This window comes from Nasonia vitripennis, chromosome 2, assembly GCF_009193385.2.
Source record: "Nasonia vitripennis strain AsymCx chromosome 2, Nvit_psr_1.1, whole genome shotgun sequence".
Lineage (NCBI taxonomy): Eukaryota > Metazoa > Arthropoda > Insecta > Hymenoptera > Pteromalidae > Nasonia > Nasonia vitripennis.
Genome location: NC_045758.1, coordinates 29,207,903 through 29,225,922, shown reverse-complemented (window position 1 = coordinate 29,225,922; position 18,020 = coordinate 29,207,903). Strand labels below are relative to the sequence as shown.

At 46.1% G+C, this 18,020-nt stretch overlaps 1 protein-coding gene across 2 annotated transcripts in view; it reads left to right on the top strand.

Moving 5' to 3' along the window:
* The window catches only part of LOC100120347 (bifunctional heparan sulfate N-deacetylase/N-sulfotransferase), a 106,867-nt gene that overhangs the window by 65,017 nt on the left and 23,830 nt on the right, over positions 1 to 18,020 (top strand). The gene's annotated exons all lie outside the window — the stretch shown is intronic.

Genomic DNA, 18,020 nt, shown 5'->3' with positions numbered 1-18,020 from the left:
CTTTATTTGCATTAAAAACAGCCCAGAAATCTGCCGAGCTAACGCGTTAAATATTTATGGAATCTATAAAATTCAATACTCGAGAGCGCGCGCATAATGCTCCTCCATACAACGTACACACACTACGAGCTATAGTATACACCGAGATTATCGATTACGCGTATATATTCAGCCATACAGCTATCGCTAATCATTTCATTAAATTCCGCAGCGTAAAAACGCAAATTCCATTTCGCTCCTATAGAGATCGATCACGAGATGAGAAATCTTCGGGCCAATTAATTATCAGAGGCAGCGTTGCTTGCGGAATTCATTTTTCCGTCTCGCGCAGTCGTAAATCCAGGACATTTGACTTGGAAATATTTCCGGAATATTTGATGCATCGGCGAATGCAACCGGCGCGCGTGATGTGCCGGGAAATACCAAGAGGGAGAGAAGACAGACGCAACACGCGCTGCATCGCGGAAATATATTGGAAAAATTTTCGATCGCGCGTTTAACATAATTTTCCGCTGTCGTGAGTGTGTTCTATTCGAGAAATTATTCTTTTTTTTTCAAACTCTGCGGAAATAAACGATCGTAAAATGATCAATCAGAGCGAAAATGGAATAGAGAAATGTTTGAACAAAAGCGCGCCATAGCCGGAGGGTAAATAATTAATCATTATTTACAAGTAAATACCGGCAGCGAGGAGCGCGATGTTTAATTAATGCACTACTGCTGTCGATTTTAACAACATCGCTGTGCTCTGTGTATGTGTGTTTAGCGATAACGTACATATCGCATGCCATTACGTGTCTTTATTAAATTCGTCCCCTCCGCCCGGCGCGTTACATTTATTCCAACCAAATTCCGATATATCGGCAAAGTCATTTGGACGCAACAGTCATAGCATAGCGACGCGGCGGCTTTAATCTTCATCAAATTCTTCCTTCCAATATCGGCTCGCTTGTGCGCTCGATCGTTATATAGAAAACCATTTCTTCCTTCCCTCACGCGACACGTGCGATACACGCGGCGTTAATTTACCAATAATACGATCCACTGATTTATCCAGCCGAAAATCGCACTCTTCCCTTCTCGCGCTGTACCATACCGTAGAACTTGTTTATTCCGAGCGTCGCGATGCCTCCGTACAATTTCCGTGTGTACACACATCTCCAGGTGGTCCATGGCGGGGGAAACTTTGTTTACGGCGCTATCGAAGCACTAATTACGATTAGCCGAGCGTGACTTGTGTAAGCAATACGCGACGGCGACACAAGGAAGCAGTGGCGCGTCGTCGTCGTGGAGCTGCAGTGGAATAATTTCGAAATTACCCGGGTAATCAAACTCGCCGGCCGACGTGCTCGGGCTTGGTAATTTTTCATCCGTGATTTCCGTATATCGAATCCTCGGCCCCTTACTCTCTCACTCGAGTTTTACGATATCCTCTATGTAGAGGCTTCTACGCGTCGATATGCTAACGCAGTTTTGAGAAGAGCAGGACGGAGGAAACGAGAAGGAGGGTATACACGCGACACTAAACTCCGAGCTGGCGTAAGTAGACTTTAACGCTCTTATGTAAATGATACTGCGCAGTCGGCGTAATTTGACGAGAGTCTGAACGATTCTTTCGCTCGTCGAGGGCTTATACGTAGAGACAGAGTTTTAGACTAATTCGTCGAGTGGACGGAGTATGCGCATCCGGCGGCAGTTTCAGCCGAGCGATTAATTAAAATCAATTGAGTTTCCGTGGAAACTTGCAAGCTCTTATCTCCTCTCACTCCGGGAAGTCTTTGATTTGAAGGATCCCAAGTTTTAGCGATATAGTTAGAGGATTTTTTCACCTCCTCGTCGTCGTCGTCTTTAACTGCGGGGGCGGGTAATTTTGCAAATTTGCGTATCGCTTTGTTACAGGCGCCGGGAGGTCGCCGCGTCCGCGTTATACCCTCAACGAGCTTGAATAATCAGCTTTGATACTCTGCGTATACGAAAGGTATATAATAGTGCCTCTGTATGCATGCTATGGGTAATTCATTCGGAAATTCGGTGTAACGTTATACCAAAGCCTAAATCTGCTACGGGAAATCTTATATCCAGAGAGCCGCGCGCTCAATCAGTCTCAAATCCTTCTATCAACGATCAATCTTCAAAAACTTTCCCGGCATTATCCGCAGATATCCGTCTCCGATATCTGTAGCTCTCTCTCTCTCTCTCTCTCTCTCTCTCTCTCTCTCTCTCTCTCTCTCTCTCTCTCTCTCTCTCTCTCTCTCTCTCTCTCTCTTCTCCGCGGATAAATTGAAATGGCGATCGTATACACAGTGAGGGGGAGAGAGAAGGAAGTTGGCCTGGTGTATAGGCCTGGTCTATACGTCGAAAGCTGATAATCCAATAAAAAGGAGAAAGCAGAAGCTCTCTCTCTCTCGACGTCGTCGTCGTCGGGTGGGCGCAATTTTACAGTGACTTCTCGGTAATTCCTCGGCGGAATACGAGCAATCCGATCCGTCGCTTTATATCGGCCGTAAAGCTAAGCCAACCACCGCTGCCTGCCTGCGCTCACAGTTATACAGACCCTTATCTCGTTAAACCTTTTTTTTCGCTTTCCTTTGACTCAAGCTCTCGCTTTCTTCTTCCAGTCCTTTTTGGCTGCAGTCGATCGTCTCATTGTTTATCATTGCTGCGTTGATTCTCGGACTACAGTAGGCGAGAAATGGATTCGTGAATGATGAAGCAGGCATTGTTAGCGTGTATGGAAGTTAGGAGGGAATTCACAATTAGCTTGGCGCATGCAGGCAGTCGAAGTATTCTCAAAGTTGCGGAGTCGGGAGCTTTTGAAATTGTTTAAATATTTGTTTAAATACTTTTGCTTCGCCCCAACCGTATAAATAATCCAAAAGCGTCAACTAAATTTGTCGCCATACGTTCTGGGGTGTAACGACGAGACATTTAATTCGTTTAATCGATTCTTCGTCGTTACATTTACAACCCTGAATAATAAATCCGTGTAAGTAGGTTAATCGAACGAATGCAAGACCGATAGTGAAGAGACTAGCGTTTGAAAATTGAATACCTATCCGTGCAATTGTAAAGTTGTTGCATGCGAGACGAGAGAGAGAGAGAGAGAGAGAGAGAGAGACAGAGAGAGAGAGAGAGAGAAAAGCTGCTAAATATAACACGTTAAGAGTGAAAAGAAGAGCTTTCGTTACTCGCTGCTGAAGCATTTTCTTAAATAATCCACTTGAAGACTTAACAACTCGATGGTGTACGGTGCGCGAAATGAGCTTACGATTGACCTAATTTTAAAGCTTATTTACTACAAGAGTCCAAATCGACGTTATACATCGTCGCTTCTTAGCGGATGTCTCTGCGAGTCGTCAAAGTCGTGGAAGTATCCGGATGGACTATAACAATAAGAAGATTTCTCTCTTCTATGAACGACTCTTATTTCTCAAAATCTTTCAATGTTACCTAATACGAGAACTAAAGTATCCCGAATCTTTAAGAACCAAGCCTGCAAGACAACAGAGATTCAAGCTCCAACGAAAGCTCCGCCGTGAGTTATAACACGAGTGCCAAGAGTGAGCGCGCGCGAGAATATAAACATCGGGTTAAACGAGCCGCTGTGCAGCGATGCGCGTAGGTAACTTTCGTCCCGCGCACCAACTTTGCAGTCGTCGCCGTGTGTATCTGCGCTGCTGCTGCAGAACATCGAAGACGTCGGTGCATTAAATCGTCCGCCGAGGAGGATTATGAAGTGGTACCGGCGGGAAAGCTTGTCGGAAGCTCAGTTAACGTTGGTCTGGATTTTTCGCTGATTTTTTCAGTAGAAAACTCCGAGTTCGGTGAGACAGGTTGATTAGAAAATCACGGTCCAGAAACTGAAGTGCCGGTAAGCAGAAAAAAGTTCGAGTACAACAAACCGAACGCTGATGCTCGAAAAGCAAATTTCGTTCCCCCTCGACTATACCCTCCGTCCGTAAATATGCAAACTACTCGCTCCCCCAAGATAGAAAAGAAAAAAGGCTCTCGCTCGCTCCGTTCGCCTTTGAAATCGCAAGCGCGCGAAACTTTATCGCAGCTCTCTGTATATAGCCCCGAGTGCTTAAAAACTTCCCTCCATACAGCCCCCGCAAACAAAAAAGCAAAAGTAAGCTCGGGCCTATACATACGAAAGAGCGCAAAGTTATCCGACTCGGCATAATGCGAAACGAGAATAGCTGCGCTGATGCTGTGTCTGATTAAATAATCCAACGATATTGCGACGCGTCGTCGTGGCATAGTCTATCGGGAATTCGGGGCTTTTAGTAGGACTCGAGAGCTGGTATACGTGTACACAGTCTCCGGCTGCTGCTATGCATGTTGCAGAGGCTTGGGCTGCAGGGATGGACAGGTGAGTCGAGAGCAGCGGAACAAGCGTGTCGTTACGAATTTAGGCTGCTGGGGGGAGGACGCTTTTTTGAAGGGGGCGCTGATGCTTTTTCCGAGAGTTTGGGAGGGAGTTTTAGCCGTGTAACGCTGTTGGAAAGTTTGGGGAAGCGGTCGATATTTAAAGTTTAAAATCTGCGTTGCCGGGCGTTTTGGTCGCTAGCCGAGCATGAAGAGCACGGGTTCGGTTGCTTGTTTTGGATAAAAAGCGCGATGAAAAATTCGACGCCAATTAAACGTTGATCGGTAATCAAGGCTATACGTGAAAAAGTGCACATCGACGCTGGTAAACGATATCCACACCCACGCAGGGATCAGTACCGCAGAGATACCTCGCATACGACTAAACAAACACACAGCCCCCGCAGGGAAAGCCTCGATGTAGAAAGAGCTCAATAGACTATGCAGTTCCAGTCGATGCCTCGAGCCGACCAATACAAGAGCGCGTAGATTCTGCCAATAATCAGAAAGCGAACCATTGACCGTCAGATATAGGCAAATACAGACTGCCGACGTAATACGCCTGTACTACGCAGCAGCCCTCGTGCGCAATACAAAGGGAATAATACGCGCAACAAATATGCATATCGCCCTCTCGCACAGCCGAATTTTCCGAGCTTCTATCTCTCGCGCATCTATGCCTACGCATATCGAACCGCTGCATCCTTACGGGTATCAGGTTTTAAGCTCGACGCAATTTCGTAATGCGCCTAGAGCTTCGACGCGATACGCTGGTGTGTTGCGGTATGGAAGTCAGCGAAATTAAGCGAATCGATGGCTCGCTCGTGAGATATCGTTATGTGTGCGCAGAGGCTTCATGCGTTAGTGTGTGTGTGTGTGTAAGTAGGGACAGTAGCGCTGTGGTGGTGAGTTTTGAAAGGGTTCCGAGTCTGCACACCGTGAGCTTTCTCTTTTGAATATGAATCAGGAGTCCTGGATGACGTTGGGAGGCTTCGGTTATGAAGCGTGTGAGTCACGCTGGATTCTTTTATTTTTTTCGCCGAATGTTTTTTTTCTACGGTAGGCTTTGTACCTTGTGGAATACATGAATTTTATTTACGCGAGAGGGTCCGCTCTTCCTGGATGAAAATTCCACCTTTTTTGAAATTACAACTATTTTCGTTTCATCCGCAGCTCGCGAACTTTGCAAACTCCGAACTTTTCATTTTAATAGAGGTAAAGTCAACTCCGAAAATCGCTCCAAAAATCGAAAATCCAAGCGTGTTCACTAAATCGAAAAATCAAACATCCGGATGAAATCGCGACACCTCTCCCCCTCATTACGTCAACCACACGAGGGTAAAATCCTCGTCTCTCTCGCAACCAAACCAGCAGCACTAGCATTCCGCACACATACCCTTTTTGCGCTCCATCGAGTTCTTTTCACTTTTAACCCCCGACGTCGTCCCTTTTTTTTCGCCGGCGCGCATCGCGACGATAAAAAACGAAGAAGAGGGAAAAATGTCGGAAGCTCGGCTACATATTTATTTCTCACTGAAATCCGCGCAGTATTTCGCGAGAGGAGCTTTCTGATTACCCGGAGAAATAACGCTCTGCCAACTGTAAAGTAATTTTGCATCTGTGGATTTTGAAAATAATGACGAAGCCGAGCGAGGTGAGGAGAACACAAAGCGACGAAGTGTTTTTGTGTATCGGGAATTAGGTCGCGAATTTTCCGCTCCGCGAATTATTAATTATAGCGGAAAATGTGCGCGTCGGGCGCTCTGAATTTAACTTGCAAATAACGGAGTGTGGAGAGGGGTGGGGAAGCGGAAAAATATTTGAAGCCAATTTGATCTGCATCTGAATTCTATTCGCGGGCAAATGTTTTACGGTTATTGTAGCATCAATTATACGCATTATTCATTGTCGGCTTTTTGATTGTTCGACGCAAATGATAACAGGGTGCAGAGAGGGAGCTGGCTTTTATTCTGCCGCCGCTATAAACATAATATTTAATTCACTGCTGCATCGGAGTTTATAATCTTTCTGCGTTTTTGCTCCCCGTCGACAAAAACCGTTAGCGAATACATTGTTTTCTCTTTTTAAAATTATACTAATTATACTTTTTTATCGTCTCCCCATTGTGTAACAAAGCGGCGTTCGCTCATATCAAAGCGCAGAATTTATCGAACGCGCGCGCGGTAGCAGAACTCAAAGCTCCATTCCCAAACACAACCTATCCATTCTCCATACACGCGTAGTCTCGCTTTCTCGGTTCAAGATATATCCCAGCAATAACCCGGCTCGTGAACGCATCACCCAGAAGATACGCGAGCTTGGCATCTCCTGGCCATCATCATTGAATCCACACACAGCAGACAGAAGCCCTTTGACAGAGCAAGCCTCATTGTCAGCGCAGGGGGTCTATACCGCCGTTGCAGGTACGGTATAGCTCAGGGCATCGATGTAACAACGGCTTGCGCTCGCGCGTGCCATTGTCGCCGACGACAAATGATCGGAAACGTGCGTTTGATCCGAGTCGGTCGATGGTTTCTCTGTCTCTCTCGTTGTAAACAGACGCGCGCATTCATCACCGACGAAGAGAGAGGAGAGGAGGACTAGGTCGGATACGTGACGCGTCACGCTTAACGTCGCAGCTCCGAAGGGACGACCTGCAGGAGCTTGCGTGCGGAATAGGAGCTTTATGTCTGTGTGCGTCTGTGCTGCAGACGCGTGTCTCGCGTGATCCGGTAACAGGGTATCGATTGCGCATCGCCGGCACGGAGAGGAAGTATTCGACGCGGCAAGATTAAGGGGTTGGGAATATTGAAGTCGTCGCTGTGTATGATGCCTGCTGAGTATGCCGTTGGCATGGCTGACCTGGTCTCTGTCTGACAGATGTCCTGGACGTACACAGCCTTATTCCAGAGGATCGAGAAATGGATTGGATAAAGGACCAGCGCGCGTTACGGAAAGTGCAGCCGTGGTGCTGAGCAATCCATTATCAGCCGCTGCTATACCGCGAGTCATACCATCTCCCGTGCAAGAAAAATGATTATATTCCTCGGGAGCGAAGCGAGAAAAAAACCATTAAGGCCAGGGAGAAGAACCTCCGCGATCACCTGCTCAAATATTAATTTCCCGATCCTAGCGAGGCATGAAAGAAGAAACAGGCTCGTCTACTCCCCCTTCCGACTAAAAAATCTCCTTTGTACCTGTATCCGAAAAAAGTCTCAAAAGAACACAATGATTAATGAAAAAGTAGGCTATATGGCAGTAGCAGAGCTGCGCGACTCTCCTACGAAAAAAAGAGCAAGCAGAGAGAGGAATGATGCTCCGGCGCGCCGCGAAAAAGGAAGAGAAGAAATAGCTGCAGTTCCGATTTTCTGGCGGCGGCCAACAGGAGAAAGAGAGAGAGAGGGAGATAGAGCCTCTGGACTCGTGCCAGTGAGCTCAATGAGTGCACAGGTGGCCGCGTTTATAAATGCAGTCGGCTAGCCCGCGAATAATGCCTTCTCTCTCCTACCACCCCCGTAAAGAAGTTTACGAGCGATCGATACTTCACTCGACGAAGTGCGAGAGAGAAAGAGTAGCTACACACACACACACACACACACAAGTATAAGTATATCTATATAGCGAGCAGGCTTCGTTGTGGGCTATACCGCCGGCGGAGGGTTGGCGGCGCTCTCGCTTCTTCCTGCGCGTTTTCTCGTTTCCTAGCTGGGGCATTACGACAGTCAAATATTTATGACTATCCTTCCACGGATGTACTCGCGAAGACGTTGCGGAATTATACCCCGGTTGAAATTTGGATTTTCGAAGTCGTCCACTTTATTTACCATGATTTCCGTTAAAGTTTTTAAAGTTTAAGTAAGTCAAGAAATTATATAGCTGACGTTCAGTGTCAGTTATTAACGATGCATCCCTCAGATCTATTTACCTAACCGAAAACTTTCATCAATTCCATCTCGTTATACCGTCGTCGGAGAAGAAAATACTAAGACACCATCCAAAGGATGATTTATCGAAACAATAATAACCCACAGCAAAGCTGGGCAAAACTCATCACGAGCCAGCCCAAGAGAGAGGACTTCCCATCCAGTCCACTCGATCCTCTCTCCGAGCAATCGTGCATGTGCAAAATAATTGAATCCCCCGTACCTTCCCAGCTATTCCGTATAAGAGAGAAAAAGACGGCAACGATTCCTCGGCCGACTGGCTCTCATAATGAACGGGCACGATTAAGCACAACAGGCGTCCATTACCGCGCGACTGCGAACAAGGATATAACGTCCCTCCCTCTCTGCGCCGCTGCTGTCGATATCGATGCGTGCTATACAGAAGCCGTCTCTCGTTATCGCGCACTGGCCGAGGCGCGCTACGGCACAAGGAGGAGTTCATTAAGACGGGCTTTCTCGCTCTCTTCTGTCATAATGCTTTTCTATGTTGCTCGCAAGCTCGTTCGATTCTTCCGCGCCGCTGCTGCTCGTAACGAGGAGACAATCGCTTCAGGATGACAGTGGGAAATAAAAATATAACGTGGGCGGAGGCGACGACTGATGATTTCGCGATTTTACTTCCTTCTCTCGGTTTTTACAGCTTCGGAGAAGAAGCTCTCGCGATTAGGGGAAGTGGAGCTGGAAGTAATTTTCAGCCTGTGGGGAAATTGATAAAGCGGTTTTATTACAAAGAAATTCAGCGACAACCCCGCCACAACAGCTGCTGTACACTCTCCCCTCGAATTTCAATTAGCAATCACAGAGCCGCAGCCGTCAAAGCTAAGTCGAGCCGAAAGACCGTCTCGATCCGAGCTGATCCGCCGCGACCGCGGCTTTTCTCCCAAAAAGGCCAGCGGTACAAGAAAGAGATCGAATAGAGCAGCCAGGAAAAAAAGCCAAGTACGGGCGCATGACAAAGAAGCCCCCGCACGTGCGTATAACCGTCGATCGTAGATTCGGCAATTCGCTCTCTCTCTCTCTCTCTCGCTCGCTCTCTCTCTCTCTCTCTCTCTCTCTCTCTCTCTCTCTCTCTCTCTCTCTCTCTCTCTTTCTGCGAGACGTCGTCGCTAGAAACATTAACCGCCTCGTGGTAACCGAGCGCGAAAAGGAGCTCCAACGAGAGAGAACAAAGCGCGCGAGAGAGAAAGAGATCTCTCTACCCACCCGAGGCGTATTCATCGGGATAATCAGAGGGCGACCCAAATAAATTTCGATCTGACGCCGCCGCCGCCGCACACAGAGTCGTCGAACGAGGTGCCGCTGGCTGGTTAGTGTATACGTGTGCTCGATTCGTCGGCACACACACACACACACTATACACTTCTATACACTGTGTGGCACATTTCGAGCTAATGCCCCGCGTGGTTTTCGGCTAATTATCCCGACGTCCTACTATTAATTTGCCCCCGGATCACGCGCTCGCGAACGATCGACCTGTTCGTAACATCGGTCGGTTGGGCTTTATTTATGCGTGATTACCATTGCCCCCCTGTGCTCTCTGTGGATGACTTTCTCGTTGCCGCGACCCGAGTATAGGGTATACATAGCGGAAAAGTTTGGGTGAAAGCTCTCTCTCTCTCTCTCTCGAGGTCGCGCGCGTGTATCGGAATTTAGCGGGGGATTTTCGTATACGCCTCTCACTCGCGTGTAATGAAGGCTTTAATTGGAGTGTATACCACGGAGGATATATATTCCTTGTAATCGAGATACACCGATGTGGCTGGGGACGTTTTTTTGAATCATCAGTTTTAATAGCATCAATTCACCGGCAATGCATACCTCATTAATGTAACAATCCATCCTCGCGCAGTGTACAAAGCTCTATACATGTATATACACATACGCGTAGCGCACAGGTTCGTCTGATTGGGTTTCGTAGACCGCGTTGATATGGATTATACTGCCAACTCTAAACTTGCAAGAGTAATCACCAGCCTGCCGTTCCATGTATCCACTTCATGCATAGCTAAGCTCCATTTTACTGTGCACACGTTTGATTAACAGCCCCCCCAAAATTGAGAGATACGCGCGATCCTCGACGTTGTTACATCAGCGTATATTATATGCCGGCTGCAGAAGCTCGCGCTTCGTCGAGAAATTTTCAAAACTATGTAATACTCAGCTGCGCGCAAAATCCCCTGAAAGATGTCTCAAACTGGGCCAGTCGGGCGCTGTCGGTCTGAAAAACTTTTCCCCGTCTCTCCGTCCGGAAAAGCCAGGCGCAGATTGAACGCGTTCCTTTGAAGCCCCTATATGCTCTAGAGCGAGCTGGTTGCATAGCGAATTTTGATTCGAAGCGCGTTGCGGTCTCGTCGCGGGCGACGAAAGAGACGACGACTACTCGGGATAGACGCGAGAAAGTTTTCCCTGTGGTTTTGCGCCCGTTTCTCTCTCTCGCTATTCCCCCTGTCAACCGCTATGTGTGTGTGATGGTGGTTATTCTGGCTGGTATCGATTTTCGTGTGCGGGTAAATAAACGAACGATTTAATTTTGAATCAGCTGTGTGTATGGACTTTAGTCGACTTTTATATTCGGGGGATGCAGAGCTGCTGCAAATTTTACGAAAACAACGAACGACATCGATCTGAATAATCGAGGTGTGAGCACTTGTATCGCTTGTCGCGTTAAAAATAGGACGAGTGTATTTACGCGGCGCATCGCGGCAAACGCGGAATCTAATGAAGTAAATTAGCCGGGTGTATGTTTAGCTCGATGCAGTAAATATATTCATCCCGAACTAGTCAAGAAGATCGTTCCACCAAATTCAGCTCCACAATCCGTTTCAACACTCCGCATTTGGCAACTCATTACGAAGCCCAAAAGAAAAACTTTGATAATCTCGGAACGACTTAAAAGCACCGGGGCAAAAAACTTTAACGAAAATCCAGCGGGAGATTACGTAAGGAGATTACAGATCCAGCGAGTACACGCGGCGGGAAAAAAGAAAACAACAACGACAAGCTCGCAAACAAACGAAGGCAACGAGAAGAGTTTCAACAGTCAAACGCGGGATAAAAACCTCGTCGTCGCGCAGAGGAGGAAGACTCGGCAAGTAGGATTACGCAACGCGGACCGGAATAAAAAAAGGAAGAAAGAGCCGAGAGGAAAGCCAGACCAGGACGAAATGAGGAAACGCTCCTCCACTCTTTCCCTCTCGTCATTCGCGACGTGTAGTCCTGGTCTGATGTGGATTTATTTCGGCCGTAGCTTGGCTAGGACGGTGTCGAGCGTTTGGGTAACGATGTGTTTCGTCCCGGGGCTGGAAAAAGGGATGTGTGTGTGTGTGTGTTTGTGGGGGCTTCGCATGATCTGCCACGTCTGCAGATATACACAACGTGTGTGTGTATAGCTTTGGCTATGTTTCTTCGCTGTTTTTCGGGCTTTTCTTTTTTGGAAGCCCTATACGTGGCTGTGTCTATATATCGCGAGGACGAACTCGTTTGCTCTGCTGACGCTGGACGAGTGCTGCTGTAAATGAATGTGGATTTGTCTGGGGAAGAGAGAGGAGATTTGATGTTTGCCGAAGGGAAAATTGAAGCTCGGGGTTGGTTCTTTTTTTTCGACGCTGATGGATCGAAAATTACTTATGCCGAGGGATGCACCATATAGTAAAATGTTGGTTTTTTACCGTTAATTGAGTTTTGGTGGATTGGAATTAATGATTGATTTTCTGTCTGTTTCAGGTGAGTAGTACATCCTAATCGATTTGGTCACGTGAGTCGAAAATTACACTTGAATTTCGATTTTTGAACACACAAATACACGTACATTCGATAAACGAAAATTCACACAGTGATATCCAGTTGCGATCGAACGCGTACAAATAGTTTCGTGCAACCTTCTACAACTTCACATAATAGGCTTTATGTAGCATATTGTATTTTAGAAAAAATCAAAGAATAGTGATACAACTTACGATACCGTAAGTTGTATCACTGTTCACCACACAACTCTACGATACCGTAGAGATAAACGGCGTGTACGTTGATTCTTTTACGCTTGACCAGAGTAAAATTAATCTAAAAACAAACGCAGTTTCGAATACACTGTTATACTAGGAAACAGTGAAATCCGACAACTTTTGCGATTCTGCTGTATTGGAGGATAAAAGGACGTATAAAAACAATATCCGCTATCGAATTCGCTGTTCGACCACATAATATTTTTACAAAAATCCGAATACACCTCGAACACAAAAGTAAAATCCTCATCGAAAAAAATTGGCTCATTACATCAGAATTTATCCACTGCCTCGTCTGCCCACCTCTATATACAATTCGCCTCGCATTGCTCTTCGGCATTGGATACCGAATAAAAAAAAACCTTCGGAGCCAGCTAAATCGAGCCGCAGCCTCGAAAGAGCGAGAGAAAATTCGGATCACGAGTTCTGCCAAGCGTAGAATCCGGGTGAAGGGGTTGGCTCTCGTCGCTCTCGGCAATGATGCCTCCACGCGCGACGTAACCTTTTTTTCGGCTTGTACCAACGCTACTCTCGCTAATGCCTTCCTCCTCATTGGCTGCCGTGGGTCAATTTTTTCTAAAAATACGCCGCACTTGCGCGAAGACTGTGTATGTACGTGAGCTTTTTGAATGAAAGAAAGAGCGGCTTTTCAGGTTTCGATTTTTACTGGCTGAGCTTTTAGCGCAATTGCGTCCGAGGAAAAACGACTTTAGTTCTAAATCATCAATATCTACCGCGAAAATTCCAAAGAAAACGTTTCAAAATCTCTCCCTCGCCTATAGCGAATTTGCAAATTACACCTCAGCCCGTCGATCGATCGGAGCTCGCTCTCGCGCGTCGATCCGAAATTTCCTGCGCCGGTGAAAATCTGCCGGAAGTGGCTTTGTACGCGAGTGCGCGCGCGCCTCGCTCCCTCTAATAATTTGGCCACGCTCAATTATGCCCGCATCAAACCGACCAGGCATAGCGAACGAGCCTCGCTCTGCTACTCGTAGAATTTTCACATTTTCCGCGAGATTGGTTCCATTGTCGGAAGCGAGGAGATCCGCCAACCCTGGCCCTCTCTTACTGTTTTGCGACTCGAATAAAAATCGCCTATTAATTTGCCGAGGGACTTGAAAGGGCCGCGTTACATGCGGGCTCTCTGGAAGCGATGTGTGCGCACGTCGAGCGCGGTGATATGGGAAATTGATATGCGCGAGTATTATTACGAGAATATGAGGAAGAGTTGATTTTGAATTTTCGAGGATTTTTAACTGAAACGGACTGGTTCAACTCGGGAAACGGAGTGAAAGCTTTTGGCAAAGAAATAATGGAATACTGCATCGAGGCTTTCAATTGTAACTTTGCGTATTTGCCAATAAACTATTCTCTCTGGCCCCCTTTCTATTTCTCGCGCTACTCTCCCGTGAGAACTTAAGTTTCTCGTACTTCGGAATACATTTGAAGTTAGAGCTGCGCCGAGGGTTAGATAGCGCTCTGCTGAATAATAATAATTTCCGTATTAAAAGTATAAAAGCTCCTCCAACCCTGCTGCACTTTGCCGCACGCGATTGAAATGTATTTTCAACATTTTCAAAAAAGCTCCCTCGATTCTAAACCTTCTTCCAATTACGCTCTGTGCTAACAAACGTATACTATTCTAAAAGGAAAAAAGAAGTGGTCAAAGCTACGCATTAAAAAATTCAAGCGAATTAAACGTCCAAAAATCAAGCACTACGCATATAGCCATAGAGATGATTAACGAGTTCCATCTTCCTCTTCATCAGGCCGGACTATATCTGCTTTTCTTTTTTCTTCCGAAAAGCGCAGTTTCCTCGCGTAATTACGCCAAGTGTAAAACTCGACGGAAACTCGGCCGCGCGAGCACGTGACCTGCTATCCGCCGCGCACGACCCCCGCAAGCGCGAGTAAGAAATTAATAGGGCTACTGCTGCTGCTACTGCTGCGACGGCTGCTCTTAATGCCGGCCGCGCGGATTAATTCGCGAAACCGAAGGGCCGAGCTATTTTCCGAGTTGAAAAGAGATAGAATTGGCGAGGCTGGCTTTGATTAGGGATGTGTCTGCGTATGTGTGAGGGTGGAATGAGATTTGGACGTGGATATGAATTTGCTCGCGCTGTTATTGTACTTGATTCTATGGGGCAGAACTTTGAATTGAAGGACAAAGAGCTGATTTTCGTACATTTGTTAATCCGGTTCTTGTACAACTTGTCGGCTTCTCCAGGGTTTGAAATATTTTATGGAAAATTAGAGCTCAAGCTACGCCAACAAGAGCATAGAATTGTATATTTTTTTTCAATTGTTAAGCAATGTAAGTCACTAGGTTTTCTCTTTGTTGCAAATAAAATTGTTCTCGATTAATAGACTTAATTTCCAACAAAGCCAGGGTTTACTTTTACTGTACAGCTTGAAAAAAGCATAAAATTCTGACAACTCAATTATACGCCCACATCACCTATTAACGAAGCAAACGCTGTAAAAAAAAGCAGTCCCGTAAAACTCGTTTGTTTTTTCACGCGACACTCGTAACGCCGGCGGTAAATATTTACAAATAAGTTAAGCGCACTCACGGGGGGCCTCGGGTAATCGAAGCCCCAACTCTCTCTCTCTCTCTCTCTCTCTCTCTCTCTCTCGCAAAAAGAGCTGCGCAGAGAGAAAGAGCGGATATTGTCATTCGAGCGGTGCAGCGCTGTCCGGTTAAAAATTCAAGTGTCAATAAATTAGACAGTGGACGTTGGAATTAACCGTCGTCGTGGGCGCCCGTCGTGCGGTCAATATAAACACGGGGAGAGAGAGAGAGAGAGAGAGAGAGAGAGAGAGAGGCTGCATTTTGCACTTTATTTGCATCAGCGAGCTCGATCCGACGAGTGTAAACGTCACGCAGTGAAAAAAAAGGCTGGTACTAGAATTGTTTTATTGAATTACTGGATTTCTAATGAACGTTTCGTCATTGTCAAATTTTACGTTATTCAGGGCTTCACGAAGGCAGTAAGTACTCTATTGTATTTATTGGTGTGATTGTAGAAAAATATTAAAATTATTGTAGTGGGCTGCAAATTAATAAATAACATTTACGCTGCGTATTCAATATTTATCCTACCTCGATTAGTTACTTTAATAGATAGTATTGCAAATTAATATAATACGCTGCGTTAGTTATTGAATTCCAAGTACCGAAACAAATGTTTATTGGCAAATCACAAGCTTTAATAAATCGTATGCTACGACTTTTTTATTTCTATTTAATTTTTTCGCACCAGAAATAAAAGGCTGTTAATTTTTCATACGCTTTTGCCTCTCTGTCAGCGCAAAAACAATTTCCCTTATGTCATAAACAATCGCATACAGCCTTCCGCTCACCAAAGCTGCACAACTATACAACAAGAATCGGATATACGTCCGATGCAAAACCTCTTTGTTAAACACGGCCGTGTAACTCGGCTCATTGTACGTCTTTCTCTCCCATGACTTTTTACATCCTATCAGCTAGTCAGAAAGGAGAACAAAACCCAAAGAGAGAGAAAAAGGCCTCATTCCCTCTTTTCTCTTATTACACGAGATGCGCAGCTGCATGTACGTCTTCCTTTGGAGCAACATCGAGAGAGAGAGAGAGAGAGAGAGAGAGAGAGAGAGAGAGAGAGAGAGAGAGAGAGAAAGAGAAAAGCTGTACTGCAGTAGCTCTTTGCGATAAAGAGAGAAGGGACATATCGAAAGGAGGAATAATAAGAGGCGCGCACGCGCCGCATGACAAGGTCTGTTTCGAGTCTCTCTTTTCTCCCTCTGAAGCTTCCGGCCCGACTCTTTGATGTAAAACTACTCTACTGCTGTAATCATCCCCTTTGCTCGTCGTCGGACCTACTTCGTGGACGGCATCGCCGTGAAAAAGAGCCGGCGTATGTGTGTCGTGTCTACTCTCCAGACTTGAAATTCATTGTCGAGAGAGAGAAACACACGTGAACTTTGCTGGAATTTGACTGTGACGACGAGAGAAGTATGCGTGTTTCGCAAAATCACTTTGTCCTCGTTCCTCTACTGTTCTTATTAATTATTATCATACGTTCCGGAATTCTCATCTCTGCGAAATACAGATTTATAATACATCCGACGTTTCAACCGTACGAACTAGGCTTCTGCAACTTTTATGATGTGGCACTCGCTCTCTTCCTGCTTTTGACGTTTTAAATTCTAAACTCGCGTGTACTCGCGCTTGACACCGAAACTCCGCGAGTAGATTTTCGACTAAAAATTCCCTTTTCGAAAAGAACGAAACGTTTAAAAATTTTCCATGAAATTTCGCGAGAAAACGGCCGGAAGAGGTGTCTTCGATCGTAGTTCGCGTACTTCGCGAAATTAAAACACGTACAGCGATTCTTCTCAGCCGCAACGACGGGAAGAGAGCTGGCTAAGTTTAACTTTGAAAAGGCTCTCGCGGAGGCCAGTAAAGAAGACAGAGAATAGAGAAGAGGGAAGATAAAGAGATAGAGAAATAGAAGCGGAAGTAGCATCCGTGCTTTCCGCAAGCTTTTAAAGCTCGAGAATTCCTTTCTCTCTATCGCTCTCTCCCTCTTTTCACTATACTTTCGCGCACCTCTCTTTGTACTTTTCCCCCTCCCTCTCGCTTTCTAAGGTCGTACTTCACACTGCAGCGCGCGAGTCGCGAAGAACAAACGGATTTATCAAGAGTTAATTTAAACTTCTTTTCTCTTTAATCTCGAATAAAGGCAACAATTTACCAGAATTTATCCAACTTAGGTAAACTTTCCCGCTTCAAAGTGGTCGCCATTATTTCTGCTATTTAATGAGCGCCGAGCGCGGAGCTCTCATTGTTCGCCTCTGCCTGCTCTCGGGATGCCGGGCTTTTTATTCTCACGGCGCTTCCCGACTAATTGTACTTTCGAAATCAAATAACCGAGTCTCGAAATCTCGCGCGCACTTTGTGCATGAAAAATAAGAGACGTTTCAAGTGTAGTCTTCATTTTAGTTTTCGAAAGTCGAAAGCCCTTCATTTGCCATCTTCCTCACGAAGCTCGTCTTTTCAGCTACTGCCTCGCATCCTCGAGCCAACTGGCCTCATCCCTCGATACTTTTCTACCTGATTGGCACTCCTTTTTCCCCAACTTTGTTCTCCAATCGTGTCGCGCGCCCGGAGCGTACAATGCATGCGAACTGCCCCCTCGAGAGAAAGAAAGACGGAGAGATCTGTGTGTATGTGTGCGAGCGTATACACGTAAACACGAAGGAGAGATAGAGAGAGAGAGAGAGAGAGAGAGAGAGAGAGAGAGAGAGAGAGAGAGAGAGAATCGAAGCGTAAAATGCAAATGCCTAATCAAACTGCGCGAGCTGGCGTCGAGAGAGTCGACTGCTTCCTCTCTTTTTGCGTCTGTTTTATTTGGCTTCGATGCAGTGCGCCGTGTGGAATACTCGCTTCTTTTTACGATTTTCCTCAGGTCTTATTTTCAAAACGGAGAGTGGAAAGTTGTTCCGGCCTGGAAAGTTTGTAAATATCTTTGATTCGGAGCACCACCGCCGCGAGAAACTTAAACGTATGTGTGTGAGCCGAGTGTTTGTGTGTGTACGGTAAGCTCGAGGAATGATGATTCGGCAATCATTTTCAGGCGTACGAATTCCTCATCCAACTCCAAAGACGTCGTCATTCGAAACGAGATACCGAACTATTAATCCCCCCTTAGCCATAAATACTTCC